The sequence below is a fragment of the Monodelphis domestica genome, chromosome 1 (assembly GCF_027887165.1).
Source record: "Monodelphis domestica isolate mMonDom1 chromosome 1, mMonDom1.pri, whole genome shotgun sequence".
Lineage (NCBI taxonomy): Eukaryota > Metazoa > Chordata > Mammalia > Didelphimorphia > Didelphidae > Monodelphis > Monodelphis domestica.
The window spans coordinates 622,352,441-622,377,587 of NC_077227.1; the positions used below are offsets into that span (position 1 = coordinate 622,352,441).

Below are 25,147 nucleotides of genomic sequence, written 5' to 3' on the forward strand. Positions count from 1 at the left end.
AAAGAAAAGACACAGAGAAGGAAGACTATGGATCAAATATTGCTGAGAAAAGTATTAAACTTGAAATGCACAGGGAATTGAAACATGTTTTAAAAACTAAGTATCATTCCATAAAAGATGTTAACACATTTCAAAAGAAGATATGTAAACTATCAATAGTCTTATAAAAGAGTATTTTATATAGCTAATAGTAATATAAATAAAAATTAAAATAGCTCTGAGATTTCATTGTATATTTATAAAATTCTTAAATACGATAAAAGATGGGAAAAGTAAATATTCCTGTTGTGGGAAGATAGACACACTAATTCACTGATGGTGGAATTGTGAATTGGTTTAATCATTTTGGGAAATAAATTAGAATAGCAAAAAGAAATTTAATTAATTGATACAATTCCATAACCATAACCATATTGCAGTTAGTGACATAAAGAATTTTATATGGACCAAACTATTCACAGCACTACTGTGTATAATAGCAAGAAGCTTGAGACATATTATGTACCCAATAATTAGGGGATGCCTGAATAAGTTATGCTATTTAAATTTAGTTGGAAATAACACCATAAGGAACAATGAATATCAAGAATTTCAGAGTAAAATGAAGATATTTACATGAACATCATGATATTGGGTAAAGAAATGACATCCAAAAGAACAATATGCACAATGACTAAATTAAGATAACAATTTAAAGGAAGATAACAAAACTCAGGTCAATTATAATGGATAATGTTTCCAAAATCCTATATAAAATGTATCAAAAGGAATTGATAGGATGAATCTGATTCTTGCATAACTAGTGAGTTCTGGAAAATAAAAGAATCTCCTTCTGTTAGAGAAAGGTTAAAGAAATTGTGTTTTATAAATGGAATGGAGTATTATTATATCATATGACAGGGGTGTGCTGGAGCCAGTTTGAACCTGCTCAAGAGAGCCTATTATTAATTTTCAGTGTGAGTATTTATATTTCCAAAATCAGCAAATGCTGCAAGTCTGGCTTCATATTTTTTATTGATTGTCTAGACTTAAGAACATGATGGAGAAAATGGTAATGATGCAGATTAAGCTTAAAAGTATGTTGTGGGTACTTTCTTTTACATAAAACTAGTTATTAAACATATGCCAGCACTTTCCTACTTAAGGAATGATGAAATTAACAGTTTCTAGGAAACTGGGAAGACTTCTATCAGCTGATACAGAGTATTGTGGGTAGAAATTAGAAAAAAAATATACAAAGATGAGATTATAGAGAAACAACTCTGAAAGGCTGTAATTTTGATTAATACATTGGGAAATCGCCATTCAAAGAAAAAAATGGATAGGAAAGGGTGGAGGGGGAGAATAAACACTATAGAACATCTACTATGTGTATACTATGCTAAGTGCTTTATAAATCTCATTTGATCTTCCAAAAAACCCTACAAGGTAGATGCTGTTACTATCTGTATTTTCCATTTTAGAAAATTGAATCTAACAAGTTATGTGATTTTTCCAGGGTCAAACATCTTATAAGTATCTGAGGTTAGATTTGAACTCATTTTCCTAACAGTAAACCTAATGCTTTATCCATTCTGTCACTAACTGCCTTCATGAAACACCACTCACTTTCTGACTGAGAACTGATAAACTTAAAATATAGAAGCTCACCTTTTTGGAAAGGGTTAAGGTTGAAATTAATCTTGCCAGATGATGCAGAGAATGGAGGTACATTTATTTTGGGGGTTTGCTTTTTGAAACTTGTCAGTAGAAGGGAGAATAATAAAAGGGGAAAAGACAAAGATATTGATGATATGATATGCCACATTTACTTTAATTTACAAGTATGTGGTGGGGGTGGTCTGAATTAAAACTCCAGCAAAAAACTACACTGCAACAGGGGAATAGTCAACATATACTCTATCACCTTGCCTACAAAAAATAAGTATTGTAATATTCTGCCTTAATGGAGTTGGAATTGTTATTTAGAATGAAAATTGAGTATTTTGAGGAAAAAAAGCTGTGAAGTTCACAAGGTCTAAATTGGACACCATTTGTATTTTTAAATCTTCACATTGCTAAAACAGATATTTTGTTATTGTTTAGTCATTTTTTCACTTGTATCTGATACATAATGATCCTATTTGGGGTTTTCTTGGTAAAGATTCTGAAATGGTTTGTAATTTCCTTCTGCCCTTTGCAGATGAGGAAACTATGCAAACAGGCTTCAGTAACTTGTCCAGGGTTACACAGCTAGTAAGTGTCTGAGGCCAGATTTGGACTCAAAAAGATGAATCTTCCTGATTCCAGGCCCCACACTGTTTAAAAAAAAATATTAAAGAAGGGAAGGGATGTAGTCTCAAAAGGGAGGCTTGGACCTTGAGGTATAAAGAGGGGGAAAGAGAGGAGAACCCCATCTTCCCATAAAGTGGGGTTCAGGGGAGAACAGCAGAGGTAACAGGTTGGCTCAGAGAGAGGAGAGAGGGTTTGGAGATTTCCCTCCTTCTGCCTTACCTCCTTAGCTAAAGCTGCTCTCCCCAATTCGCTCTTGTCCCTATTGTTCCCCCTCCACTACTCAAGACCAAAGGGTTTCCCCTTGATCTGTTCACTCACACTCAGCTTGGGGAACAGATAACTTTTAATGTTAACTCAATCAGGTAATACAAAAGGAACAACAGGTAGGGAAGAATGGTAAAAGGAAATTGGGAAAAGGGGGTCCCTGTCTCTATTTAAACCCTTTTCCTCCCTCCTGGAGTCTGAACTTGGATCTTGGGAGCCTGACCCCCCCACCCCCATCCTCCCCCAGAGAAAGTCAGGTTGACTCACCCCTGGGCAACAGGAGGTGAGGTAAAGTCTGCTCAGGTTTCTCTTCAGATAGTCCCTTCAATTTGGAAGTGTTGGGGGGAAAGATTTCCAGTCACCAGCAGGAAAAATGGGTAACCCTCAGGAGAAAGTCTTTATTCACCTTCTTTCTTCAACGTCTCAAGACGGAGAGACCCTCACTGCTCTCCTCACCAGGGTCTTCTCTCCTCAGGAAATTCACTCCCGCAGGCCCCCGTTGAGGTGATCAATTTCACAAACTCTTCAGTCTGGCACTTTTTCTCTAGTACCAGCCGCTATCACAACTCCATTTCCTGTTGTTCGCAAGGTGCCACCCTGGCCCATGCCAGTTACTTATTGCCCATGTCTATTCTAATCTATCTATGATACTCATTGTCCCAATCTAACCTCCCCCTCCTAAAACAATAAATCTTATCCTAATCTGTCTATTTGATAATCTAAATTCCTATCTTATGCTAAGACATCTTGTGGGAAGAGGGTTAGTATTATATGCCAACAAAAATTTTTCCAATATAACAATTTCTTAATATAAAAGTCATTCCTATAGCAATCAATATAAAGTTTAACTTAAGTAAAATTGAATCATCCTATGCCTTATATAATGCTAATTCCAATGTAACAATTCACAGCATTTATAGGTGTATATATATATGAATATATATATATATATATAAACTCGTATCTAAATGAAATCTGATTCATTCTGTCCCTATGTTACCTCTCCAAACAATATTCCCCTTTCCACCCTAAACTACTCTGTCCCTGTATTAATATTTTAACTCTTTCCTCTTTATCTATATTCATCGATGAGATCATTATTATGCTATATGTATATATATGCATCTTCTATTTTTACACATTTACATATGTCATATTATTTAAATATATATATATACATATATATCTTCAGGTAGTAAATACAATACTCATCACTGAAATAGAAATGGTTAATCTGTGGAAACTATTACTTGTTGAAATAGAAAGGTAAATCTGTGTGACACTAGTACTCTTTGCAATGACTGAATGCTCTGGCTTATGACTAGAGAGAGCTGCTACTAAGTATGGGGACACACCTGATGATACTTAGTTAAAATGAAGATAGAAGTACTTTGAGAGACACTGCTGATACAGGGGAATGCTCTGGGGTCTGTCTACTGATCCCTACTGATGACTAGTGGATCAATATTTCTCCTAAACTCCTCCTACCCTCTCTCCCTCCCTCCTTTATCTATCCTCCCTGCCTTCCTCACCTCCCAGTTCTTCTTGAAGCCTTTGGCTTCTTCCCTCCCCTCCTGAGTGAACTATATTCCTTTCTTTTTCCTTTTCAAATCAGGGGGTTTATTGGGAAACTGAGGTAAGAGGGATGAGGATGTCCCTAATCTAAAATAAGGGAGAATTTGAGCGTTTGGGAAAGTAGTCCAGTCACAACTGTGACTCTAAGACAGTTAGAGAGATGGAGGACAATGGTTAAAATCTTTTTTCTTCACCAAGAAAAGTCTCTCCTTCAGCTTGGCTTTCTTCCAACTCTTGGTCAGTCAAATCTCAGAGAGAGCAGAGGTTTCTCCCTTGGTCAGAAAGCCCCAAAACCAAGTTAGTCCTACAAGGGTCCTCAGCCAACCTCAACTGCCAACTCCTGGGAACATTCCTTTTGGAACCTTCTTCTTGATTGACAGCCAGGTCCCCAGCCTTGGTTTTTGCATCTTGACTTGTCCTGCAAAACATCTCTTTCTTCAAGTCTTTACCATACCACTGGGCTCCCCAGCTTCTCTAAGACATCTATGATGGGTAATAAAACAAAAGAGAAATTTAAAAGAGATACAAAAAACAAAGGTACATGATTGAATGGTTAAAGAAAATGGAATGGTATTCAGAAAGAGTAACCAACTAGAAATATCTGACTTTGGAGGTGTTTTTTTTTCAAGTTTAATTGCAGTTATAAATATAATTGATTGTTATTGTTTAAAAATATATGTAAATCCTTTCATGGAAAAAAAAGAAATGAGTTCTCCATCACTGTATCTGTTCAAGTAGACAGTGTAAGTTCATTTTTCAGGGATTCCTGCAGTGAGGGGGGAACTTGGAAGAGATGACCTATAAGTAACCTTCCAGCTTTAAGATTCTATAATTCTATTTGAACATAGTTCTCTCTATCCATCATAAATGAACAGTCTGTGTTATCCTATTTCAAATTCTACCAAATTGCCATAAGCCTCATTGTATATTCTTCTAATATGCTTCCCAAAATACCCTCCTATTTGGTTTAGTACCTATAAGAGAGAATCAAAGTAGTTTTAAGGTCAAAGTACAGCCACTGTCTACTGGATAGATTAAGTATTTATTAATCACTTCCTATGCACCAAGCACTAGGGACATAGATACAGCAAGCAAGAATAGCAGGTGCTCTAGCCTTCATCTTACTGAGAGAGACTGGCTATACATCCCCTCTGGGTTCTAAGGGTGCCCCTGAAGGATTGAACCCCATTCCAGTAGTCTCTATCAATCGTTATCCACTAGTGACTAGTATCTAAAATACATTTAAAGAATTATCTTTAACAAAGACATAACAAGAAGAGAAATACAAACATTTCCCTCTATTATCTTGGGAGAACACTTCCCCCAGGATCACCTTAGTCCCTGTAAAGAAGGAGCTCAGACTTAATAAAATTTCTTCAAAGCACTAGTCTGACAAAGTTCACACCCAAATTCATTGTCACTGCCAGATGAATCCCTGTCTCAGTGATTGCTGGGCTAGCTCTCTCTCTTCCCTGGGATTCAGAGATTGATTCACCTGATTGCTGCAAAGCTGATCATGGACTCTACTCTGTCTCTGGATCTGCTGGTGGCTAGCTCACCTCGTTTTTTCCAAGCTCACAGGTTTGTAGTCATCTTCTTATTCTAAAACAAAAGAAACAAAATCAAAGCAAATGACCTGGATTCCAGGGCTATGTTCCTCTGTGTGGGAAATGTCACCAAATTGGAGAAAGTTAAAACAAGAGAGGGAATGGGGCTAATTAATACCTTTGAATGTCTCCATTCACCTAGTTCTTACCACACAATCAAGACTTATCAAAGAGACTTCTATTTGTCCTATAATTGCTAAATTGAAACTATTTATAGAACATCAGTGCATACTACAAATGTCTAAGGGACTTATATATCACCATGAATCTTCCAGAAGTAAGCTTTCTAGCCTGTTCTACATAAAGAAATGTGTTAGTAGCACTCTACACATACTCATAAGGACTGTGCCTCCAGTGGTCAGTCCCTTGTTCCACGTGACATTTCCTGCTTTCAAGGAACTTGCATTCAGATGGCCAGGAGACCATCTATGAAGGGGTGCTGGGCAGTCAGAAAGGAAGGATGTGGAATCTGGAGAAAGTCTGGGCAAGAGCTAGGTGAAGCAAGGCTTCCTTCATGGTTTTCCTGGGGAAGGAGTAACCAAAAGAAGAGAAGGTTGATGTTTCCCAGAAAGGTAATAGGTCAGATGAACAGAAACCCTATTTAGTACAGTGCCTGGCACATAGTAGGCATTTAATAAATGTTTGTTCTTTCCCCTTCCCATTTGATCTTGCCCCATCTTAAACCATAATGTCATTTCCAGGTCATCTCCTTACCAGGCTGCTTGAAGCTCCAAGCCTCCACCTCCATCCAGAAATGAAAACACCACCTATATGATCCTGGGCTCTGTTGAGCATTTGCATTCCCTCCCTGCAATTCCCTCAACTTGCACTCTCTTAGGTGAGCTTTTATTCTGTCTACCAGAGAATCAGGCCTCCCTAGTCTACATCCTGGACATCTCCACATAATACTTTCTCTTTTTTTGCATGCCCTACTACGAAAGCCTTCAGCTCACCTTTGGGTGTTATCTTCCCTAATTAGAATCACTCCTTGTGGGCAGGTACTATATGATTTGCTTTTATTTACATCCTCAAATTTATCATACTCTTTGGCACATGGTAAGTAACTTAGTCAATTTTTTATCAATCCATCGATGCACCATGATGGCAGAATGGATAAAATGTTGACCCCAGAGTCAGGAAGACCTGAGTTTTCATATTGCCTCAGCACTCAAATTATGGGACCTTTCCTAAATCATGTAAGCTCTCACAGACTTAATTTTTTTCTTCTAAAATGAGGATAATGATAGCACTTAACTTGCAAGGTTGTTGTAAAGAAGTTCAAATGAGATAACATATGAGAAGTGCTATTCAAATCTTAAAACAGTATATAAATGCTATTATTACTGTTATCTATATAGTCTACTGATCTATTTTTGGTCAATATATATCTGACTATTTTGATAACTATTGTTTTATAATATAGTTTGAATTTCTGAAGTACTACTTTATATTCATTCTTACTTTTAGATTATTTTCCTTGAGATCCAGGAATTTTTGTTACACTAAATCAGTTTTGTTGTTAATTTTCCTACCTTGATAAAGCAATTCTTTTTTTTTTAAACCCTTACCTTCCCTCTTGGAATCAATAGGCAGAAGAGTGGTAAGGGTTAGGCAATGGGGGAGGGGGATGTTAAGTGACTTGCCTAGGGTCACACAGCTGGGAAGTGTCTGAGGCCAAATTTGAACCTAGGATCTCCCATCTCTAGGCCTGGCTCTCAATTCAATGAGTTACCCAGCTGCCCCCTAGAAAGCAATTCTTAACTAAAAGAATCAACTAAGATAATTACACAGATCCCTTTTCAAGGTTGGCCTTGCTCAACCTCTTTTGGTGGAATAGGGTACTAGAGACTGGGTCACTGCCCCGAGTTAACTGGGAGTGGAGGGGAGAGGACTTGCCTCAGAGAGTTTCCCAGTTTCCTTCCACTCTGGCAGAGAATATTTCCTCTGTTTTGGCTTTGAGCTCCATTCTCCAGCTCCCTTCTTCACCATGTCCACCCAACTTCTGGTTTCTTCCCTTAAAGTTATTGGGCAGTGACAGTCATTGATTCCTGCCTTTTGTGGAATGGAAAGATAAGACCTATAGGCTTAATCACTACCACTACTGGGTTTATATGAATGGAAATAGGAATACCCAAGGACATCCACCTTTGGACCTCATAGCACAAGCTTGAATTCATTTGCACTGATCCCCCATTTTGAGGAGTGGGGAAATAATCAAAGTCTTTAAATTCTCTTATATTCTTTTATAAGGTTTTCATTTTGCATGATGTTTATTTTCTTGTCCAGAATTTTCCATTTTAGTTACTCTATAGCTGGAATGTAATTTCTTGTTATAAAATTTGAGGGCTGAAATTTGAACAAAATAATTCCTCTTTCATCTTACTGATGAGGTGAAAGTAATTATTGAATTCTTAACAGCCAAGATAATATAACGATGCAAGATGGAAGTTAGAAGGAAAATGATTAGTATTTTCTATTTCAAACCTTGAGGCAGAGAAAGCAGTAGAATAAAAATTGTTTAAGGAAATTAAATCACTAGCAAGGAATGGCACTGTTAATGACAACCAACTTAATTATAATAATTTATAATAGATTCACTGTGTGATGATTTCTAAGTATCATTTGATAGATCACAACAAGGCTGACCCAGTATGTCTCATCTAAGCCCTTTCTTAGTGACTAATGTTAATTTTCAGAACCTCCAAGAATAGGATGTATAATCTGTTATTAGCCAATATAAATTTGTAAATAATTTTGAATAAGAGAGCATCTGGCTGTCACCAAGTAGAGCATTATTAGATATTATAGCAAGACTAGGATAAATGGTAGAATTGGGAATAAAAATCCCTAATTAAAATTTTTCATCAAGGTGTAGATTTTTAATTTTCTATACAAACTGATAATTAAAACCTAGCTTTTTTCCATTTTCTTTTTTGCTCTTGAACACTCCCAGGTCTGTGACATTGGCTCCTTCTTTCTACCATGCTCCAGACTACCAGTCTTACTTCCATTCAATCCTTTATAGCTAGAGTCCAGTAAAAAACCTAGTAGAAGTAAACTGTCAAGTGCTTTCTCAGTAGCCTCAGCTACTAAAGATCAAGAAAAAGAAGTCCTCAACCAATGACTTTGGTGCTCTCAAATGGTTCAGCATAAAAATGAATACTTTTCTTAAAAAATAGAAATGACATTAAATAAAATTCATTACAATCTCCTCTGACATTGTACTCTAAGGACCACTGGGCCTTCCCATCTTACTTGTAGGTAAAACCCCATACACATATTTTCTCTTGCTGAAATATGAGTTCCTTGGCACCACATCCTATCTTAAATTTCTATTTGTAACCCCAGCACTAAGCTCAGTGGTTTACACATAGTAAGTACTTTTTAAAAATGTCTTTTTATTCATTTATTCTTTTATTTATTCTGGAGTATTTTTTTTGAAGAAATAGTATTTATTGTATGCACTTTTAATGAAAAATCCTCTGTACTCATAAATTAATGAATTTCTATATAAGGTTTTCTAGTAATTTGAATTAGTAAAAGTGTGTTGTCAATAGAACCAAAATTGTGGTTCAGTCCTGTGTGGGCCAGTTAGTGTTTTGTTTTTGGCCTCCTACTGCACCCTTAATTTCAGCCATCTGCAAATCATGACTTTGAATGTCTATTGTTGATCCTGGATAGATTGGTGGAAATCCATCACCAGTAATGTAAAACTAACTTGAAATTCAAACAGTATTGATGATGACTCAGAAATCCTCTTACATACAAAAGAGAGCTTTATTCTTTTTTCTTTTTTCACAGAAGGGAAAATTTAGACATAAATTGAATGACTTGCTTAAGGCCTATGGAAGAGTAAATGACAGTGTTTGTGACAGCACTTAGTACACTGAATTGACTGTTTTGATTAACTTAGCATTTAAAAGAACAGACTATTTAGGAGTCAAACTTCATTAAAGCCTTCCTATAATGCCTCATCATGGTATGGAGATGATCTTGGCTTCTTGAATGGAATACAAACTTTGGAAGATGTTACCAACTAGAAAGGCTGGAGCATCTTCTTTGTGGAGCAGCAAGGATGCAAGTATCACTGGATCAAAGGGAGTAAGGTGTAAGAAGAATGGAAATATGTGTCTATGGAGGACAGTAGGGGCCATGTGTATATAGTTTATAAAAGGCTTGAAGGACAAACAGAAGGTTTTATATTTGATCATAGAGGCAATAAGAAGCCTCTGGAATTTATTGATTGGGAATGGGGAGGCAGGGTGTATGACTTGATCTGACCTATACTTTAGGGCTTTGTAAAGGAGGATGATTGGAGTGGAGAGAGTCTTAAGGCAGATGGATTAATTCACTTGCAGGCAATTTTAATAATCCATGCTTGAGGTGATAAAGGCCTGAACCAGAGTGGTGGCAATATCAGAGGAGAAAAGGTGGTGTATTCAAGAGGTGTTGCAAAGATAAAATTATCAGTCCAAAATTATCTTTACAGGCAATACATTGGATATTGGGAGGGGAGAAGAGAAATAATGAGGAATCATGAAGGACACTCATATTGCAGCAACCTGAGGGACTGGAAGGATGGTGTTGCCTTCAGTAAAAATAGGATATGTAGGAAAGGAGAAGATTTTAGGAGAAAAGATAAGGCGTTCATTTTAGTTATACTGAGCTTATGACCACTGGATATTCAGTTTGAGATATTTGATAGATATTTGAAGATGCGAAATTAGAGATTAGTAGAAAAATTAGGGTAGGATAGTTAGATCTGAGTTACCAGCTAGAGATGGAAAATAAATCCATGGGTACTGAGGAGATCAACAAATGAAGTATAGAGGAAGAAGAAGAGGATCCAGGACAGAATTCTATCCATGTGCCTGTGCTTAGAGGATACATTTTAGATGAAGTTCCAGCAAAAGAGACTAAGGAGGAATGATCAACTAGCTAGAAAGGAACCAGGTGATAACTGTATTCTGAAACCTAGAGAGAAAAGAATATAAAGGAGGAGAAGATAATGAACAATGTCAGATGCTTCAGAGAGGTAGAAAAGAATGAGGACTGAGAAAATTACAGTGGATTTGGCTATTAAAAGATCATTATTTAACTTGGAGAGAGCAGTTTTAGTGGAATGTTGAGATAGGAAATAGTAGAGTAAATGTTTAAGAAGGAAGAAAGTAGAGGCAACTATTAAAAATGTTCTTTCAATACACTGTGGTACAGTTGAATATAATGGACTTCGCCATAAGTGGCAATGCAGTGATCCTGAACAACTTGGAGGGATCTACGAGAAAGAACACTATCCACATTCAGAGGAAAAACTGTGAGAGAAGAAACATCAAAGAAAATGACTGCTTGATTACATGGGTCGAGGGGAATATGATTGGGGATGTAGACTCTAAATGATCATTCTATTGCAAACATCAACAACATAGAAATAGGTTCTGCTCAAGGTCACATGTAATACCCAATAGAATTGCACTTTGCCTAAGGGAAGGGGTGGGGGCAGGTGAGGGAGGGAAAGAATATGATTCTTGTAACCAAGGAATAAAGTTCTAAATTGACTAAATAAAATTAAAAATGAAATAAAATTAAAAAAATTAAAAAAATGTTCTTTCAAGGAGTTTAGCCACAAAGGACAAGTGACATATAGGTCATAGTGGAAATAGAAGGATTAAATGAGAGTTTTTTGAGGATGAGGTAGTCATGAGAATGTTTGTAGATGGCAGGGAAAGATCCAAGTGATAGAGAAAGAATGAAGATAAAAGAAGGGAGTGGTAATAGAAGGGGCAATCTTTTGGAGGAGACAGACTAGCTTAGTCTTGATAAAAAGTAAAAGCAACCTCTTCATCAGAGACAGGTTGAAGGAGGAGATAGTTGCAGAAGGTATCTAAGTAGTATGAGATGACGAAGAAATGAGAACAAGTGGAGGAGAATGGGCTGGACTCCTTTCAAAAAATTAGAAAACTCCTTTATTTGATCCCAAATTTCTTATGAAAACAACCAGTGTTTTCACGGGGTAGCAGGACATCTTCAAAGAACTACTAAGTATTGCTCAGATGGAAATGGTAAGGCATAGTTTTTAGTATACCATTCTGAATATTTTGTACTTACCTTCTATTTATTTTGTTTTACTAATAAGCATCCTTACTCCTATTAAACCCAAGTCCCTTGAGGGCAAGGATTATTGTATTTTGTCTTTGTATTCTCAGAACCTAGGACAGGGGTATTTAGCAAATAGTAGGTACTCAATAAATACTTGTTGATTGATTGTTTAAATTAGGCTTACAAGGTAAACTTGTTTCTCATATTTTCTTGGAACTTTGCAGGCTGGATAATGTGCTTAGATAAATCCAGGTTTCTTCTATGTTATCACAATTCTGGAAAGCTACAAAAGAGGGAGGATAAGAGAGTAATACTTTGTTGAGATGAATTGAACTGTTATCAAGTATCAACAGATTATTCACAAAAATTAGACTTCTTAAAAATAAAAAGGGTGAATATACCACCAATGAAGATGAAATTAAAGCACTTATTAGGAGTTATTTTGCTCAATTATATGCCAACAAATTTAATAATGTAAGTGAAATGGAAAAATTCCTGCAAAATTATAAACTGCTTAGAAAATCAGAGGAGGAAATAGAACATATTTTAGAAAAAGAAATTGAATAAGCCACAAATAAACTTCCTAAGAAAAAGCATCAGGACCAGATAAGTTTACAAGTAAATTCTAACAAATATTTAATGATCAACTAATTCTAATAAGGAACAAACTATTTGAAATAAAAGGTAGAGAAGGAGACTTACCAAATGATCTTTATGAAACAAATGTGGTACTGAGACTTAAACCAGAAAGAGCAAAAAAAGAGGAAGAAAATTATAGGCCAATTCCATTAATTAATATAGATGAAAAAATCTGAACAAAGTAGGAGACTGTTGTGGGGGTGAAGAAGTGCGCCCCTGGGGTTCAGGAAGGATACCTTTTGAAAGAATGCAAGACTCCAAAACTTAGCTCAAAAATAAAAAGAGAAATTTATTAATTTAGAGAGTAATGTTGAGAATGGCCAGGAGAATGGTACAGGTGGAATAGCAAGATGGAAGGCTGCTCCTTGGGAGGACAACATGGATGGAAAAGCTGTCCCCTAGACGATATCAGTTCTGAAAATCTTATACTCTTTACAACAGATGCTGTGTCATGGTGTGGACATGACTCTAGAGTAGTAAACCCTTACACATTCAGTCAGGGGTTTGGTTATCTGACTGGGGTCTGTCTGGAGACATAGGGAATGACCCTCATAAAAGATTCTTTGGTTTTAGGGAACAGATCGATGTCTGAGATATAGCCTGATAGAATCAAGGTGTGGACTGGAGATGCATCTCTCTGTCCATCTTAAATCTAAAGGAGGATCAAAGGAGCACATTGGATGTTTTAGATTGGGAGTCATGAGGATGTAAGGGAGCAAAGAAATTTCCTTGATAATAGTTTGCCTGAGTTTCTGGGGGTACAGTGCCCATGTCAAAGACTATGGGTGAAATTAACATAAAAATATAACTCATACTTGGCACATATACATTAAGATAGGAGTATGAGGGAAAGTGAAGTTTCTGACTTCTGGAATGGGTTGGTGGAAGGCTCCTTGCTTGGCCCCTGACCTGCAGTGTGGCCTGATTATGTGCCTGGACATCAGAGTACATGACCCAGACTGTCCAATCAAAAGCCGAGTAGGTGTAATGTCATGGGGGAAGATATAAGAGCAGGAATTAGCTCTCTGGCTCCGGGCCCTTCCTGAACTCAAACCTGCTCCTTGATCAGGATTAATTTGTCTGGTCAGACCATGTGGCTAGCTGGGCTCCCTAGAAACTGCTTGTGAAATGGACCAAGGCCATTTGGAAACTAGAATCTGATCAAACAGAAGAGACTTGCCTGGAGACTTTGGATAGTTAGGCTCATAACCTTCTTTCCTTATTTCTTTCTCTTTATTAATAAGTACTTATTAATTGTATTTATTACAATTACAACAATATATCACAAAGATTATATATTGTGACCAAACAGTATTTAGAGGAAGAATTCAGGGATGATTCAATGTAATGAAAACTATCAACATAATTAATTATATTAATAACAAAAATCATATGATTATATCAATAGATGCTACAAAAGCCTTTGAAGTGATCCACTTCACAAATGAGTTCAAACACCTAGAATTTCAATTATTGGAACCATAATTTATTAATAAAAGAGAGAAATAAAGAATCCACCAGCTGGGACAGAATTCCCTAATGGAAAACTGCGCCGGTCTGACATTAAGGAACAGATTACATAGGGTTACGAGATACAAGTTATTACAGGTTCTTATCTGGCAACAAACAAACTTTAACACAGGAATGTGGGGTCCGAGATGAGGAGACAACCCTTAGATTTATGAGGGGGCTGTTATCCAAGGAGTCTTTATCTTCACTTAGTCAAATGTTAGTTCGCTGACCCTTTGATATTCCTGAAATTCCTCTTTGTCTCCTGCTCCCCAAGCTAAGTAGAAACCAGTTTGTTATCTGCATAAACAGCTTGATCTCCTGTGGGAGGGAAGCCAGATCTGTCCCTTAAAAATGCGGACAGGGGTCTATCTGCTTTATTTCTTTTTTAATTTTTCCATCTTTGAACTTTCTGGGGCTACTTCACCTTTTACAAAATAAAATACTCATTCCTATTTAAAAATCTGGGAAGTGTAGACATACATGGATTTTTTCCTAAAATGATATGAAGCATCTACCTTAATCAGCAAGTAGCATTTGTTTATTTGTTTTTAACCCTTTTCTTCTATCTTAAAATCAGTAATATATATTAGTTCTAAAGTAGAAAAGCAGTAAGCACTAGGGACTAGGGGTTAAATGACTTACCCAGGATCACATAGCTAGGAAATGCCCAAGGACAAATTTGAATCCAGGACCTTCTGTCTCTAGGCCTGGCTCTCAATCCCCTGGGCTATCTTGTTGTTCCCCAAAAGAAATTACCTTTTTAAAAATTATTTTTTGTCTTAGTAACAACTCTAAGACAAATGGACAAGGGCTAAGTAGGAGGGTTAAGTGACTTGCCCAGGGATAACATAGCTAAGAAATGTCTGAGGCCATATTTGAACAGTTTTTCTGGACTCTAGGCCTGACCCTCTACCCACTGAATCACCTTGCCGCCCTAGCAAGTATTATTTGCAATGAAAATAAATAAGCTAGAAGCCTTTCCAATAAGATCAGGAATGAAAAAAGGATGCTCATAGTCACCAATATTATTTAATATAGTATTATAAATGCTAGCAATAGCAATAAGAAAAAGAATCCAAAGGAATAAGACTAGGCAAAGAGGTTATAAAACTCTCTTTTTATAGTTAATCTGATGGTAGATGTGGAAAATTCTAGAGATTTAACTAAAAAGTTATTTGGAACCATCACTAATTTTCACAAAGTATCAGAATATAAAATAAACCTATATAAATCATGAGCATTTTTATCCATCATTAACAAATATCTGCAAGAAATGATAGAGATACCCTATTTAAAATATCCCCTAGAATAAAATATTTGGGAATATACCTGCTAAAACAAACCCACAAACTACATGAACATAATTAAAAAACACTTTTTCTATAAAGTCAGATAAAAATAATAGGAGAAATATTAATTGTTCATGAGTGGGCATAGCCAAGATAATTAAAATGATAATCCTATCTAAATTAATTTAATTATTCAATACTGTCGCAATTAAATTACAAAAAATTATATTATTGAACTATAAAAATACAAACAATTCATTTGAAATAACAAAAGATTAAAATATCAAAAGAATTAATTTTTTTAATGTAAAGGAGGACAGTCTAGAAGTACCAGATTTTAAACTGTATTATGAAGCAGTAATTATCAAAACTATCTGGTACTATCTAAGAAAGAGAAAAAGTTCATCAGTGGAACAGAATAGACATACAATAGTAGTAAAAGATTATAGTAACCTCATATTACACAAAAGTATAGATCCAAATTTTGGGGAAAAGAATTAAGCATTTGATATGAATTGACAGGACAATTGGAAATCAGTTTGGCAGAAACAGAAACAGACAATATAGAATACTACCTTACTCTATTTGCCAAGATAAGGTCAAAATGGACACATGGCCTAGATATAGATATAAGGTGAGAAATCATGAACAAATTATAAGAACAGGGACATATTACTTATCAGATTTATGGATAAGAGAGGAATCTTTGAGTAAAGAAGAGATTAAGAGCACTGAGAGAGATATAAAATGGATAATTTTGATTATATTAAAGTAAAAAGGTTTTGTACAAATAAAACTAGTATTGCAACTCTAGAAGGAAAGCAGAAAATTGAAAGGATATTTATAGACAGTTTCTCAGATAGAAGTCTCATATCTAAAATAAATAATTAACTTTGTCATATTTATAAGAATAAAAACTATCCCCCAATTGATAAATAGACAAAAGATATTAATAGACAGTTTTTGGATGAATACATCAAAGCCATATATAGGTATATGAGGAAAAATGGGGACACTAATACTCTTTTGGTGGAGCTGTGAACTGATCCAAGCATTTTGGAGAGCAATTTGGAATTATTCCCAAAGAATTCTAAAACTGTGTTTACCCTTCGATTGGGTCTGTTTCCAAAGGAGATCAGGGAAAAAGGAAAAGAAACTTTTTGTTCATACATACATACATAGAGAGATTATACATACATACAAAGAGAGACTACATATATGTGTGTGTGTGTGTATATATATATATATATATATATATATATATATATATATATATAGTCGTCTCTGTGTGGTGGCAAAGAACTGGAAATGGAGGGGAATCATTTCCTATCAAGTGGGGAATGGCTGAACAGATTGTGGTATATAATTATAATGAAATACTACTGTGCTGTAAGAAACAATGAACAGGTTAATTTTTTTTTAAGTTGAAAGGACTTAAATGAATAATGAAGAGTTAAATGAGTAGAACCAAGAGAGCATTATATATGCAACTACAGAGTCGATATTTGAAGAATGACTTGTGAATGTTCACCTCCAGAAAAAGAACTAATAAATAGAACCTCAAAAGACAATTATATATTTATAGTTGTTCCTATCTATATCACAGTTCACTTATTATGGCATGATATCATGGGTATATATAGTTTTATATATATATGTATATATAGTTATATATAGTTATTTTAATTCTCCCATGAATTCTCCCAACCCATTTTGAATTCGTGTGAATAAATTCCTTTTAACTCCCATAATGCTCATAGTCTGTAATACTAGGGCAATGCAGATTACCCTGAAGCTTCACTAAACCCCAATGAAGGATGAGGTGGAATAGGAACCTTTGCCCTGTTTTCTTGTAAGTATACCCAATTCATTGCCCTATCCTTATTCCTCTTATAATAGCATTTAAGGCTAACTCAGTGTCTTTTTACTTTGAAGAAAGGGCATCTTGGCAGCTAGCACTTTTTAACTTATCCCCACATTTTTCTTTTTGAAAACAGAAGTGTATATTTATTGAGCACACTGGATTAAAATATACATGAATTACTCTGGGGAAATTTTAGCTCAAAGACAAATATGCCAATCTACCAGATATTTACTTTGCATGGAAACTTTAATAAGTTCTAAGAACACCTCATACAGCAAAATCCCATAGAGAAGGCATGAACAAAGAAGGAGATGGATGGGATAATATCTTTTTTAAATTCCTGAAATTCAGGGGGTTTTGAAATTCATAGCTAAGATGAGGAAGGAGAAAGAAGAAAAGAAGAAGAGGGGAAAGAGAGATGAAAGATATAGAAAAATACAGAGAGCCAGAAAGAGACAAAAAGACAGAGATAGAGATATACAGAGACAAAAACAGCAGACAGAGACAGAAAGGGGAGGCAGAAAGAGACAAAGACAGACATACACACACGCAGACTTTAGACCTAGGAACCCAGTGTCTAGACTCAGAGGGAAGAGAATCCCACAAAGAGAGGCATTGGGGATCAGGATGGAGAGGGAAAGGTACAAACCTTCTGGGAAGCAATTTGAGATAATTAAAAGCATAAATTCTTGAGCCCTTCCTGAATTTTTGTTTCCTAAACTTTGGCACATCTCAGTTCTGTAGTGTCTGCTCAATATTCTATGTAATATTTTCTTATCCCTTTGAATATTTGCACCCCACAGTTACTCCTATAACAGAACTTGGTCTGGTTTTCCCATTATGTCTATTCTTTACAATCCTCTTCCCCTTTTTGTCCTATACTTTGTTTTCTCTGCTTTAGGTGAAGATTCTCTCCCTCACCCATGGAATTTCTGGCATAATCCATCCTTAGGGGAAGTCCAACAACCTCTAAGACCTTAAACCTGGGATACCCCTCTTTATCACAATTTTCCCATCTATCCACTTCTCCCACTTCATAAGGCCTCTGAACTCTGCTTTTCATGCTCGTTAGGACCTCTGATCCTGTTTCCTAGTCTATCACTCTGTTTTCACTTTCCTCTCCATAAAGGACAGTCCACTCAGACAATCTGACAATATGTTGTTCATTAAACTTGAATTCCTTGCTCCTTTGCCTTCTTTATTTTCTCCTCTGCTAATTCTGAGTCCTTGGTTACCTTCACCATCTATCTTTTCCACTCCTCAGAAACTTCTGATTTACTATAGAAAGTTTCAAAACCCTATAGACTGAGTCCCTTACAAATTTTTCCTTTATTTCTATTGAGCCCTCATTGCTGCATGATGGCTGTTTACAGTAAATGTTTCATTCATAGTTTCCCTTAACCTACCCAATTCAACCTCATCTCTTGTTCTGAAACAGCATAAGGATCCTTACAAATTTAGTGAGAAGTCAGAGGGCATCCCTGTTGAGTTCCCTCCTCTCTGTTCTTCTACATGTCAAACTCTCAGCCCTTCCTCTACTCTTCTTCATTTTTAGAGAATGAAGTGAGCTCTCCTTGACAAGGCTACTGTTCTTTAGTATCCATAATCTCATCCCCTTCTATTTCCTCCAGTATCTGAGTCAATGAATTATTTCCTGTTTTCCCATCTTAAATGTCTCCCCCCTTGCTAGTTCCCTCTCATCCTAAGAAAATATACTGCTATAATCACCCAATAAAACATTTCATTGACCTTGCCACCCACTCAAGCTCCCATATATCTCCTCCCTGGTCATAGCTAGCTTCTGGAAAGAATAATCTAAATTTATTATCTTTTTTTTTTATCACCACCCACTCATTCACCCTCCAGCAATTTGCCTTCCTTCCCCATCATTATAATAAAAGTTGCTTCCTCCAAGGTCAACTATGACCTCCTTATTGCCATATTCAGTGGCCTTTGACACTATTGAGTACCCTTTTTTCTTGATATTCTTTCTTTTCACAGCTTTTCTGACACTGCTCTCTCTTTTCTCCTGCCTCTTTACTCTTTTTTTCTGTATCCTTTGTATCTGAGAGCATAGATTTGATTCAGCAAAGGTCTGAGTTCATTTTATTTTTATAGTAAAGAAATTTAATTCTCTGAAATTTGCTGCCACATTTTGTGGTTCCACTTTTAGCTATCTGTAATATTTTCAAATTTAGAAGATTCTTAGCATTAGAGTTAAGGATGCCAATTAGGAGGTTATTGAAATAGTCCAGATAAGAGGTAAGTGAAAGCTTAAGTTTAGATGGTGGTTATTAAATGGAAAGGAGAAGGAATGGATCAATCAAAAGAGAAAAGTAAGAAAGACAAAATGATTTTAGGGGAAAGATGATAATGTCAAGATTTCTAACAATCATAGCTAAATGAAAGTGGAAAGAGTCATTTTGGGAATTAATGGATTCTCCTTTGTTGTCATCCTTCAAGCATAAGTATTATGACAAATTGCCAGTTGTAATAGTCATTCCTTTTAGAGGATGAGTGGGACTAAGATTCCTTCCAAATCTAAAATTCTGTGATTTTTTTTTGTATTATGAAAAAATAGCTTTTTGTTTTATCTTAAACTTTATTATTTATTTTAACATTCTTTAAAAAAATTTTGAGTTCCAAATTCTCTTCCTCTCTTTGAGCTCTTCTCCTAGTCATTGAGAAGGCAATCAATATCACATCAATTATAGATAAGAAAACATGTAAAACATTTCCATATTAGCCATGGTGCAAAAAAAAAATCAAGAAAAATAAAGTGAGCAATAATACTTCAATTTGTATTCAGCTCTTCAGTTTTCATCCCGGAGGTAAATAACATTTTTCATCATGAGTCCTATGGAATTGTCTTGGGTCATTGCATTGATCAGAGTAGATAAGTCATTCATAGTTGACCATTAGAGAATGAAAGCCTTTAAAAAATAATAATAGCTCCACCAAAGTACTTTCTGCACGTTATCTCAGTTGATCCTCCCCCAAAATATGGAAGGTCAGGATGCTATTCTTATAAATATTTTACTTACTGAGGAAACTGAGAAAGACTGCCATATTGGCGAACTGATGGCACATGTGCTGGAGGAGGCTGCTCCCTTTCTCCTCTTTATCAAAGCCTGAAGACATTTCTCACTTCACTTGCTTCTCTGCCTACCAGCCCAATGGGAGCACTTCCTCCTTCCCTTGTCTGTGGTAAGGTGGGGGAGTGGAGGGCAGCATTATGTGGCATGAGGATTGCAGTTTGGGCACTCAGTCTCTAAAAGGTTCACCATCAGTATCTTGCTCAGGTTCACACAACTGGTAAATTGGTTGAGGTTAGATTTGAACTCCAGTCTTTCTAAATCCAAATCTAGTATTTGCTTCATTACAATGGGAACTCATTTTACATGAAATTAATACACATCAATTCAGGTATGGCTGATTGGCAATAAAAATGCAGGAAAACACACGAAATAAAACATTTTAATTCTACGTTAAATCTGCATCACTTTTCCAAGTAGCAGAGTCTCACAGCTGTTCATCCATTTACACTCATTCTTCCTCTGAAAAGTGTTACCGTGAGTCATTTTATTTTTTTTATGCCAAACATTAACTCTGAATCAGTCTTTGTCTGGAGCTGTCACTTGTACAAGTCATGTCCTCTGCAAAATGAAGTGAACAGAACTAGAAGAACATTGTACACAGTAATAGCAATAATGTACAATAATCAACTGTGAATGCAACTATCATTGGCAACTTAAGTATTCAAGACAACTTCAAGGGACTCATAATGAAAAAGGTTATCTACCACCCTAGAAGGAACTCATGGAATCTGAATGCATATTGACGTGTACCATTCTTCACTTTATTTCTTTCATGAGTTTTTCTCTAATAAAAATGATAGGTGTCTTTCTATGATGAACATGGAAATATGTATGACATAATAACACACATACAACTTGTTTCATATTATCTGTCATCACAGGGAAAGGGGAAAGGATGGGAGAGAGGGAGAGAATATGGATCAAAAAATGTCAGAAAATAATTATTAATATTTTATCTACATGTAACCTAAAATTTTAAAAAGGGAGTTGTTCATCTGCTTGAGGTCTTTAACATGAATGAATGCAACTCATCGATAGGTAGCATGCCCATGCTACTAAATGTTATCTGGTTCAAATAAAAAATAAAAAAGCAAAACAAATTGTGTCCATGTAGAATGCTTCTCTTTGTTTCATGAACATTATTTAATCATTAATAATGGCCCCAAAGTATAGGAGTAGCGATACTGGTAGTTCTGATAAACTTAACAAAAGTCATAAATGCCTAGATATGTTTGTATGAGAAATATTTATTAAATAATAGGGTTTTCTATTGTGCATGATTTTCAACTTATGGGAAGGTTTTTGGAACACATTGGTTGAATAAAGCAAGATCCTACTCTATATTGCTTAGCTTCTCAATCTCACAAGTGATCTAGTAATCTTCTAAATTACTTCCTTTTTCCTGGTTTCCTGGTCTAAAATATAGTAGAAATCAGCAATTAGGTAACAAAAAAACATTGGATTTGGAATCAGGAAGAATTAAATATTAATCTGATCTCAGATACTTATTAGCTGTTTGGCTGGACAAATCATTTAATCTCTATCTTCCTCAGTTTTTCATCTGTAAAATGGGCATAATAACATCTACCTCAAAGGGTTGTTATGAGACTAAAATAAAAAAGGATATTTAAGAACTATGCAAATCTTACAATGCCATAGATATACTACATACTTATTATTTATTATAATTATTAACCAATCTGTCTATCTCTTCTGTACTTGTATTCTTCTTGGTGTTATTGTTATAAACACTTTATCTTTTTTCCTTTTCAAATAGTAAGCAAAGATTATCTTATTGTTCTTCTTATCTTCCTTCCTTAGCACCCAGTATAATGCTTTGATACATAGTTTGTATTTGGAAAATGCCTATTGAATGTTTGCTGAATGAAGGTAGAGATGATTCATCAGAAAATCTCTGGATTCTGAAGTCAGAGTTGCAGAGTTCAAATCCAGGTGTTATGAATTCTGTCTGAGCATTTCTAGGCCTCCATATCCTTACTTATGAAATGGAAATGTTGGATCTAGCAACTCTATGCTTCCATGAAGGTAAATGAGCTCAATTTTTAACTTGGGATTGAAGTGTCAGTAGGTCATCTGGATAAAGTACCACAGCCAACATTTAGCTCTGTTCTTTTTTTAGAGGCTGTGGTTGAGAGCATCTGCCTTTCCATCCAGCTACTATCATTTAGGTCCAAATGGGTGAGAAGATGATAGATAGATAGATAGATAGATAGATAGATAGATAGATAGATAGATAGATAGATAGATACATACATACATACATACATACATACATACATACATACATAGATACATAGATACATAGATACATAGATACATAGATTTGCTCCTGACTCTTTAAGGCTGTCTGTTAGTAAAAAAACGATGAAGGGCTTTGGGATAGAGACGAGACTATGCATATATATTGCCTCTCCTCAAGTTGCCAAATTATCATTTTATGTCCACAATATCTTTCACATCCATTCCTTTCTCTTGGCTACCTCTCATCCTTCTCAGACCTTAATTATTTCTTACTTGGATTATTCCAACAGACTCTTAATTCTTTTGCCTGCCCCAAGTCCCTCCCCCATTCGGTCTATCTATGCTACAAACACTGCTGCTGGGCACAGGGAACTGGGTTGCTTGCCCTCTCCCTCATCATTAATGGGATCCCCTAAACCTATGCAAATGAAGACTGGGTTCAGTTCTAGGGGAAGCTCACCTGTAAATTGAGAGGTTAACTACTGAACTCTTTTTGGCCCTTTTATAATCCTACCCCAGATATGAAGGGGAAATTACTTAAAACTTAAGTTTGGCTCATTTCTAGCATCTCCTCAAAAGGTAGCTCAATGTACAATATTTATCAAATATGAGAGAGCTATTTATTTCCTCCATACAAGAAAAAAACCTGCCAAATACAAGAGACATTCGTAAGTTGACAAAAACTTAATCAAACCTTAATAATAATACAGAGAACTGTCATACTCCCCCACCACACACAAACACACATACACACACATATTCATGCTCACATTCAATAAATTCATCATTTCTTATTATTTTTAAGATCAAACATAAAATTCTCTGTGTGACTCATAAGTGCTTTCACAACCTGGCCCCTTCTCCCCTTTACCCATGTACTCTGAGATACAGTGTTAACGGCCTCCTTGTAATTTCTTGAACAAGACACACCATCCCTTAACCCCAAGAATTTACACTGGTTGACTCTCATTCCAATACTCTCCCTCTTCGTCTCCTACTTCTGAATTCTCTGGCTTGCAACCTGGGTGCCAACCTAGCTGATAGCTTCAACTCCTTGCTGTCTCTTACCTTCCTTATCCTATCTATCATCAAAGCTTGTTAATTTTACCTTACAATATCTTTCAAATATTCCCCTTCACTCTGACATTGCCAACACTCTGGTGTAGGTTTTTATCACCTCATCTCTTATATTGCTACCTGCCTCAATTATTTCTCCATTCCAATATTTCCTTCCATCCAAAGTAATTTACTGAAGTATAGGTCATACAATGTCTCCCTACATTCAAAACTAATTTCAATTACTACCATCTATAAGATGCCTTTCTTGATCTTCTGAGCTTCTTGTGCCCATAATTAATAATAATAATAATAATAATAATAATAATAGATAATACTTATATAATGTTCACTATATGCCAGGTTCTGTGCCAAGCACTTTAAAGTTACTATTTCATTTGATTTTTACTACAACCTTGAGCGGTAGGTGCCATTATTATCCCCATTTTATAGATAAGAAAACTGAGGCAGATAGAGTATAAGTGACTTGACCAGGATCACAAACATGATAAGTGTTTGAGGCTAGATTTAAACTCTCTTCTTAACATATTTTGGGCTTAGTGTTCTATTCACTGCACCATCAAGCTATTTTACAATTTAAATGACCATATATCTGTTTTGTATTATGATGGAGGAGATGGGCACAGACTGAAGAAATGGCCTGCAAAACAAGAAGAGCTCAAGTAGAAACCAGACCCATGGGGAAGGAGAGAGAGAAAGAATTCCATAGAAGCTTGAGGAAGAAGTCAGTTGGACCCCAGCTGGCTGGACTCACTTCTGCTTGGAGGTGGTTTGAAGACAGACCACTTCATCTTCTCTCTGGCCATTACCTTTCCACCTCTAATTTGAGCTGAAGAAAAAGGAAAGTCTTGCAGAAAAGACCACAGCAGGGTTACTGCTATCTTCCCTCAAAGGAATAAAGATTTCCTTTTGAAGAGTCTTACATCAAAAAAGCCTTCAACAAGTGATAAACTATAATTAGGGAAATCCCTTTCCCTTTCTCCCAGTTTTCCTCCCTTATCTTCTTCCCCCAAAGGAATAAATAGATCTTTTAAACTAAAGAGAACTGTTCTGTTGGTTATTGTATTTTGAGGGAGGAACTGACTTACCATCTGTGAGATCTCCATTAGGCTTCTCGTGAAGGGAGCAGGAAGTAAGGGGTGTACTCTGGAATCAGCTCCTTTCCTTCAAAAAACTGTTTCCTGGTGTAGCATCTTTTTGATTCCCCTTTCTTATTATCTCTCACTAAAATTCCCTCTCTATTACAGTATATAACTATATACATACCTGATATTTCTTCTAGTTAGAATATGTTCTTTGAGAGTACAGACTGTTTTCATCTTTTTCATTATAATCCCAGTGTCTAGCACAGTGCCAAACACATAGCAGGCATTTACGAAATGCTTATGTATTGATATTTAAAGTCCTTTGTAACCTCTTCCTCTCCATCTTCAGTCTTCTACTTATACCCTGTCACATATTACTCTGTAATACAGAATTGTTGTCCTCCTCACTGTTCCTTGAACAAGACACTACATCTCCCTACGCCAGACATTTTCATTGACTTGTCTACCATGGAACCTCTTGGTTTCCTAGGTTTCCTTCACATCC

The 25,147-nt window shown here is 35.9% G+C and overlaps 1 long non-coding RNA gene across 2 annotated transcripts; it reads right to left on the reverse strand.

Annotated features, from left to right (window-relative positions):
* Positions 1-221: 221 nt before the first annotated feature.
* LOC103096002 (uncharacterized) lies at positions 222-24,782 on the reverse strand. Of its 2 annotated transcripts, none has more exons than XR_459136.2 (3): positions 24,646-24,782; positions 5,609-5,715; positions 222-4,596 (listed from the first exon to the last, which is right to left on the reverse strand). It is a non-coding gene; the product is annotated as an uncharacterized LOC103096002 (long non-coding RNA). The 2 variants fall into 2 exon arrangements; XR_008915614.1 differs by lacking the exon at positions 24,646-24,782 and adding an exon at positions 12,001-12,184.
* Positions 24,783-25,147: the final 365 nt, after the last annotated feature.